This window comes from Rhinoraja longicauda, chromosome 24 (assembly GCF_053455715.1).
Source record: "Rhinoraja longicauda isolate Sanriku21f chromosome 24, sRhiLon1.1, whole genome shotgun sequence".
Taxonomy (NCBI): domain Eukaryota; kingdom Metazoa; phylum Chordata; class Chondrichthyes; order Rajiformes; family Arhynchobatidae; genus Rhinoraja; species Rhinoraja longicauda.
Window position 1 is genome coordinate 37630 of NC_135976.1, and position 7301 is coordinate 44930.

Consider the following 7301-nt stretch of genomic DNA (forward strand, 5'->3'; position numbering starts at 1 on the left):
GTGCCTGGTGCTGTACATTGTGCTGTATTTGGTGCTGGACCTTGTGCTGTAGCTAGAGCTCTATCTGGTGCTGTACCTATTGCTGTGCTGGGTGCTGTACCTAGTGCTTGCACCTAGTACTGAACCTATTGCTGTAGCAAGTGCTGTACCTAGTGCTGGACCCGGTGCTGTACAGGGTGCTGTACCTGGTGCTGTACCTGGTGCTGGACCTGGTTCTCTACATTGTGCTGTACCTGGTGCTGTTCCTTGTGCTGTATTTGTTGCTGTATCTTGTGTTGTACCTAGTGCTCTAATGGTGCTGTACCTATTGCTGTACTGGGTACTGTACCTAGTACTTGTACCTAGTGCTGAACCTAGTGCTGTAGCAAGTGCTGTACCTAGTGCTGTACCTGGTGCTGTACCTGGTGCTGTACCTGGTGCTGTACCTAGTGCTGTACCTGGTGCTGTACCTGGTGCTGTACGTGGTGCTGTACCTAGTGCTGTACCGGTTGCTGTACCTGGTGCTGTACCTAGTGCTGTACCTAGTGCTGTACCTGGAGCTGTACCTGGTGCTGTACCTGGTGCTGTACCTGGTGCTGTACCTAGTGCTGTACGTGGTGCTGTAGCTGGTGCTGTACCTGGTGATGTGCCTGGTGCTGTGCCTGGTGCTGTGCATAATGCTGTGCCTAGTGCTGTACCTGGTGCTGTACCTGGTTCTGTACCTGATGCTGTACGTGGTGCTGTACCAGGTGCTGTACCTGGTGCTGTACCGTGTTCTGTACTTAGTGCTGTACCTAGCGTTGCGCCTGCTGCTGCACCTAGTTCTGTACCTATTGCTGTACCAGGTGCTGTACCTGGTGCTGTACCAGGCCCTCCACCTGTTGATGTACCTGGTGTTGCTCCTGGTGCTGTAGATGGTTTGTACCAGGTGCTGTACCTGATGCTGTTACTGGTGCTCTACCTAGTGCTGTACCTGGTACTGTACGTGGTGCTGTATCTGGTGTTGTACCTGGTGCTCCCCCCCCTACATCAAAAATCTTCTAACCCCCCTCTCTAACTCCAGGTCCCTCAGATCGGCCGACTTGGGGCTATTCACTATCCCGCGGTCTAGGCTTAAACTCAGGGGTGACCGCGCTTTTGCGGTTGCAGCTCCTAGACTGTGGAACAGCATCCCTCTCCCGATCAGAACTGCCCCCTCCATCGACTCCTTTAAGTCCAGGCTCAAAACATATTTCTACTCCCTAGCGTTTGAGGCTCATTGAGGAGGCGCTGTGAACTGTTTGCGTACTACTGTATGTTTTCATTTTTTTTTCTATTGGAACCTAATCAAATGTACAGCACTTTGGTCAACGTGGGTTGTTTTTAAATGTGCTATACAAATAAAATTGACTTGACTTGACTTGACTTGGTGCTGTACCTAGTGTTGTACCTGGTGCTGTACCTGGTGCTGTACGTCGTGCTGTGCCTGATGCTGTGCCTGATGCTATGCCTGGAGCTGTGCCGTGTGCCCAGCCTACTGCTGTGTCTAGTGATGTGCCCAGTGCTGTACCTGTTGCTGAACCTGTTTCTCTACCTTGTGCTGTAACACGTGCTGTGCATGGTGCTGTACCTGGTGCAGTACCATTTGCCGTACCTATTGCTGTACCTAGTGGTGTGGCTAGTGTTGTACCTAGTATTGTACCAGGCTTTGTACCTGGTGCTGTACCTGTCTGGTGCTGTGCCTGATGCTGTGCCACGTGCTGTGCCGAGTTCTGTGCCTGCTACTGCGCATAGTGTAGAAGGCTTTCGACAGGGTGGATCACGAGTATCTGCTGAGGACTCTACGGGCGTTTGGGTTCAGACCGCACTTTGTGGCCCGGATCCGACTTCTATACGCCACTCCGGAGTGCCTCGTCAAGGTCAACAGATCGTTGCGGCCCCCATTCCCTTCTGCAGAGGAGTACGTCAGGGCTGCCCCATGTCAGGCCAACTGTACGCCATCTGCGTGGAGCCATTCCTTAGTCTGCTTCGTAGGAGGTTGACGGGCTTGGTTCTACGCGAGCTGGATATGGAGGTGGTCCTCTCGGTCTATGCCGATGACGTGCTCCTCATGGTCACCGACCCCGCCGATCTGCAGAGGATGAGCGAGTGCCAACGAGTCTTCTCGTCCGCCTCCTCTGCAAGAATCAATTGGGGGAAATGTTCTGGACTCTTGGTGGGTCCCTGGCAGGTGGACCCCCTCCCTGAGGAGATGCGGTTTTTCACGTGGATCACCACGCGTCTCCTTTACTTGGGAGTCTACCTGAGTCCTGTCGCGGAGACCTGGCTGGCGAACTGGCAGTAGCTGGAGTTGAAAGTCGTCACCCGGCTGGGGCGCTGGTCGGGTCTCCTCAGGGTGCTTTCCTACCGGGGCAGGGTGTTGGTCATTAACCAACTCGTCGCCTCCCTGCTCTGGTACAGATTGACCACATTGGTCCCATCAGTCACCTTTGCTGGGATCATCCAGAAGAAGTTGGTGGACTTCTTCTGGGGCAACAGAAAGCACTGGGTGTCTACAGCGGTCCTGAGTCTCCCGATTGAGGAGGGCGGGCAGTCGCTGGTGTGCATCCACACCCAGTTGGCGGCTCTCCGCCTCAGGACTCTGCAGAGATACCTGTACTCGGAGCGTCCTCCCAGGTGGCACGTGCTGGCGACGCACTTTTTCCAACGGGGCCGCTGCCTTCAAGCAGGTACGCGGATCCCCATGGTGGGCGTCAGCCGTGCTGTCCTGCTGGGGATGCCCGGCTTCTACCGGGACTTGCTGAGAGTCTGGAACCCGGTTGCTGTCGACCGCCCCCCCCCCCTCCGCTGGCGTGAGAGCAGCCGGCCGTTGTCCCGCCCTGCCGGGTGTCGCGGGGGGCTTGGGGGTGAGAGTGGGCCCCCCTTGTCCCGCCCCCATGGGTGTCGGGGGGGGGGGGCTCAAACGTGTGGAGTACTTGCGGCTGAGCAAACCCCCGCTCAGCCAGAAGTACTCGTCGGACCCAGGCGCCGTAATCCTTCGCGGGAGCCGGTCCCACATAACATGAGCCGCATTTCCTCGACACCCTTCACCTCCCTCCGAGACGCAGGGAGGCGTGTGCTGTACGGGCTCCTCCTCCACACCCTGCACTTCCTCGCCCTGGTCCACCGTCCGGACTAAGTGGCGTCGGTGTTGTCGTGCGGTCGCGAGGGGGCCCCGCAGTGGGGGTCCCTCTACGCAGGGATTCTGCCCCTCTCCATCGGGGACCTGGGGTGGAAGGTATTGCACCGAGGAGTCCCCCGCAACCTGTTCCTTGCGCGGTTCACAGACTCGCCAGCCGCCTGCCATGTTTGCGGGTTGGAAGAGTCTGAGTACCACGTGTACATGCAGTGTGTGAGGTGTCCAAAGATGAGGATGGTGGGTGAAAATTGCAGCCAAAAAGCAATATCTAAAGGGGCTGCTCCTTGCTTTTTGGCTGCAATTTTCACCCACCATCCTCATCTTTGGACACCCTGTGCGTAGGGGAGAGGGTAAGGCCAAAGATGTCTTTGTTGGGTTGCTCCTGGGCCTGGCCAAACTGGCCATCCGCGACTCACGGCGCCAGGCGGAAGAGGGCTCTGCCCGAGTCAGCTGCCTAACCCTTTTCCGGGGTACATCCGCGCCCGGGTGGTGTTGGAGAGGGACTGCGCGTTGCCCACGGGCACCCTGGAGGATTTCCGTGACCGCTGGGCACCGCGGGGGATTGGACAGCACCTATTTCCCCCAATTGGACCTAGTTCTGTACCTAGTGCTCTACCTGGTGCTGTACCAGGTGCTGTACCTGGTGCAGTACCTATTGCTGGACCTATTGCTGTATTCAGTGCTGTACCAGGTGTTGTACCTGGTGCTGTACCTGGTACTCTACCTGTTGATGCACCTGCTGCTGTCCCTGGTGCTCTGCGCGGTGCTGTGCCGAATGCTGTACCTGTTGCTGTGCGTAGTGCTGTGCCTAGTGCTGTGCCTGGTGCAGTATCTGGCTCTGTACCTGGTGCTGTACCTGGTGCTGTACTGGGTGCTGGACCTAATGCTGATCCTGGTGCTGTACCCGGAGTGGTACCTGGTGCTGTACCTGGTGCTGGACCTAGTTCTGTACCTAGTGCTCTACCTGGTGCTGTACCTGGTGCTGAACCTGGTTCTGTACTTTGTGCTGCACCTAGTGTTGTGCCTGGTGCTGTACCTAGTGCTGTGCCTAGTACTGTACCTATTGCTGTACCATGTGATGTACCTGGAGCTGTAGCAGGTCCCCTACCTGGTGTTGTTCCTGGTGTTGTACCTAGTGCTGAACCAGATGCTGTGCCTGGTGCTGTGCACAGTGCTGTGCCGAGTGCTGTGCCTGCTGCTGTGCACAGTGCTGTGCTTAGTGATGTGCCTAGTATTGTACCTGGTGCTGAACCTGTTCCTCTACCTTGTGCTGTACCACGTGCTGTGGTCTGGTGCTGTACCTGGTGCAGTACCAAGTGCGGTACCTATTGCTATACCTAGCGCTGTACCTAGTGTTGTACCTAGTGCTGTGCCAGGCTTTGTACCTGGTGCTGTACCTGTCTGGTGCTGTTCCTGATGCTGTGCCAGGTGCTGTGCCGAGTGCTGTGCCTGGTGCTGCACCTGGTTCGGTGCTTGGTGCTGTACGTGGTGCTGTACCAGGTACTGTACCTGGTGCTGAATCTGTTTCTGTACCTTGTGCTGTACCTAGTGCTGTGCCTGGTGCTGGACCTATTGCTGGACCTAGTGCTGGACCTTGTGCTGTACGAGGTGTTGTACCAGGTACTCAACCTGTTGATGTACCTGGTGCTGTACCTGGTGCTGGACCTAACGCTGTTCCTGGTGCTGTACCCGGTGCTGTACCTGGCGCTGTGCCCGGTGCTGGACCTAGTTCTGTACCTCATGCCAAAGTACCTGGATACGTACTTTGTGCTGCACCCAGTGTTGTGCCCATGTTGTACAGTACCTAGTTCTGTACCAGGTGTTGTACCTGGTGATGTACCTGGTACTCTACCTGTTGTACCCGGTGTTGTTCCTCGTGCTGTACCTGGTGCGTACCTGGTGCTGCACCTGGTGCTGTTCCTGTTGCTGTTCCTGGTGCTGTACCTTGTGCTGTACCTGGTGATGTACCTGCTGCTGTACCTGCTACTGGACCTGGTGCGGTGCCTGTTGCTGTGCGTGGTGCTCTACATTGTGCTGTACCTGGTGCTGTACCTATTGCTGTACTGAGTGCCGTAACTAGTGCATGTACCTAGTGCTGAACCTAGTGCTGTACCAAGCGCTGTACCTAGTGCTGAATCAAGTGCTGTACCTAGTGGTGTACCTGTTGCTATACCTGGTGCTGTCCCTGTTGCTGAGCCTGGTGCTGTACCTGGTGCCGTGCCGGATGCTGTGCCTGGTGCTCTACGTTGTCCTGTGCCTGGTGCTGTACTTGGTGCTGTGCCTCGTGCTGTACCTGGTTCTGTGCCCTGTGCTCCACGTTGTGCTCTACCTGGCGCTGTACCTTTTCATGTACGTGATGCTGTACCTTGTGCTGTAGCTAGTGCTGTACCTGATGCAGTACCTATTGGTTCTGTGCCTGGTGCTGTACGTGGTGCTGAATCTTGTGCTGTACCTAGTGCTGTGCCTGGAGCTGTACCTGGTGCAGTACCTATTGCTGTACCTATTGCTGTACTCAGTGCTGTACCAGGTGTTGTACCTGGTGCTGTACCTGGTACTCTACCTGTTGATGCACCTGCTGCTGTCCCTGGTGCTCTGTGTGGTGCTCTGCCGAATGCTGTAACTGTTGCTGTGCGTAGTGCTGTACCTGGTGCTGTACTTGGTGCTGTACCCGGTGCTGTACCTGGTGCTGTACCTGGTGCTGTACGTGGTGCTGTACTTGGTGCTGTACCCGGTGCTGTACTTGGTGCTGTACCCGGTGCTGTACGTGGTGCTGTACCTGGTGCTGTACCTGGTGCTGAACCTGGTTCTGTACTTTGTGCTGCACCTAGTGTTGCGCATGCTGCTGTACCTATTGTCGCGCCTAGTGCTGTACCTATTGCTGTACCAGGTGTTGTACCTGGTGATGTTCATGTTGTGTACCTGGTGCTGTACCTGGTGCAGTATGTGGCTCTGTATCCGGTGCAGTATGTGGCTCTGTACCTGGTGCTGTACCCGGTTCTGGACCGAGTGCTGTACCTGGTGCTGTACCTGGTGCTGTACCTCGTGCTTAACCCTCGTTCTGTACTTTGTGCTGCACCCAGTGTTGTGCCTGGTGCTGTACCTGGTGCTGTACCTGGTTCTGTACCTGGTGCTGTACGTGGCGCTGTATCAGGTGCTGTACATGGTGCTGAACCTAGTTGTGTACTTTGTGCTGTACCTAGTGTTGCGCCTGCTGCTGCACCTATTGTCGCTCCTAGTGCTGTACCTAGTGCTGTACCAGGTGTTGTACCTGGTGATGTTCCTGGTGTGTACCTGGTGCTGTACCTGGTGCTGTACGTGGTGCTGTATCTGGTGCTGTACCTGGTGTTGTACCTAGTGCTGTACCTAGTGCTGAACGAGATGCTGTGCCTGAAGCTGTGCCTGGTGCTGTGCCTGGTGCTGTGCCTGGTGCTGTGCCTAGTGATGTGCCTAGTGTTGTGCGGAACCTGTTCTTCTACCTTTTGCTGCACCACGTGCTGTGTCTGCCGCTGTACCTGGTGCTGCACCTGGTTCTGTGCTTGGTGCTGTACGTGGTGCTGTACCTGGTGCAGTACCTATTGTGGGACCTATTGCTGGACCTATTGCTGGACCTATTGCTGTACCTAGTGCTGTACGTAGTGCTGTACCTTGTGCTACACCTTGTGCTGTACCAGGTGTTGTACCAGGTGCTACATGTTGATGTACCTGGTGCAGTCTCTGGTGCTCTGTCTGGTGCTGTGCCGAATGCAGTGCCGAATGCAGTGCCTGGTGCTGTGCGTAGTGCAGTACTTAGCGCTGTTCCTAGTGCTGGACCTGGTTCTGTATCTGGCTCTGTACCTGGTGCAGTTCGTGGTGCTGTACCTGGTGCTGTACCTGGTGCTGGACTTAGTTCTCTACCTCGTGCCAAAGTACCTGGATCTGTTGTGCCTGGTGCATTACCTAGTTCTGTACCAGGTGTTGTACCTGATGCTGTACCTGGTACCTTACCTGTTGATGTACCCGGTGTTGTTCCTCGTGCTGTACCTGGTGCGTACCTGGTGCTGCACCTGGTGCTGCACCTGGTGCTGTTCCTGTTGCTGTTCCTGGTGCTGTACCTTGTGCTGTACCTGGTGCTGTACCTGCTGCTGTACCTGGTGCTGAACCTGGTGCGGTGCCTGTTGCTGTGCGT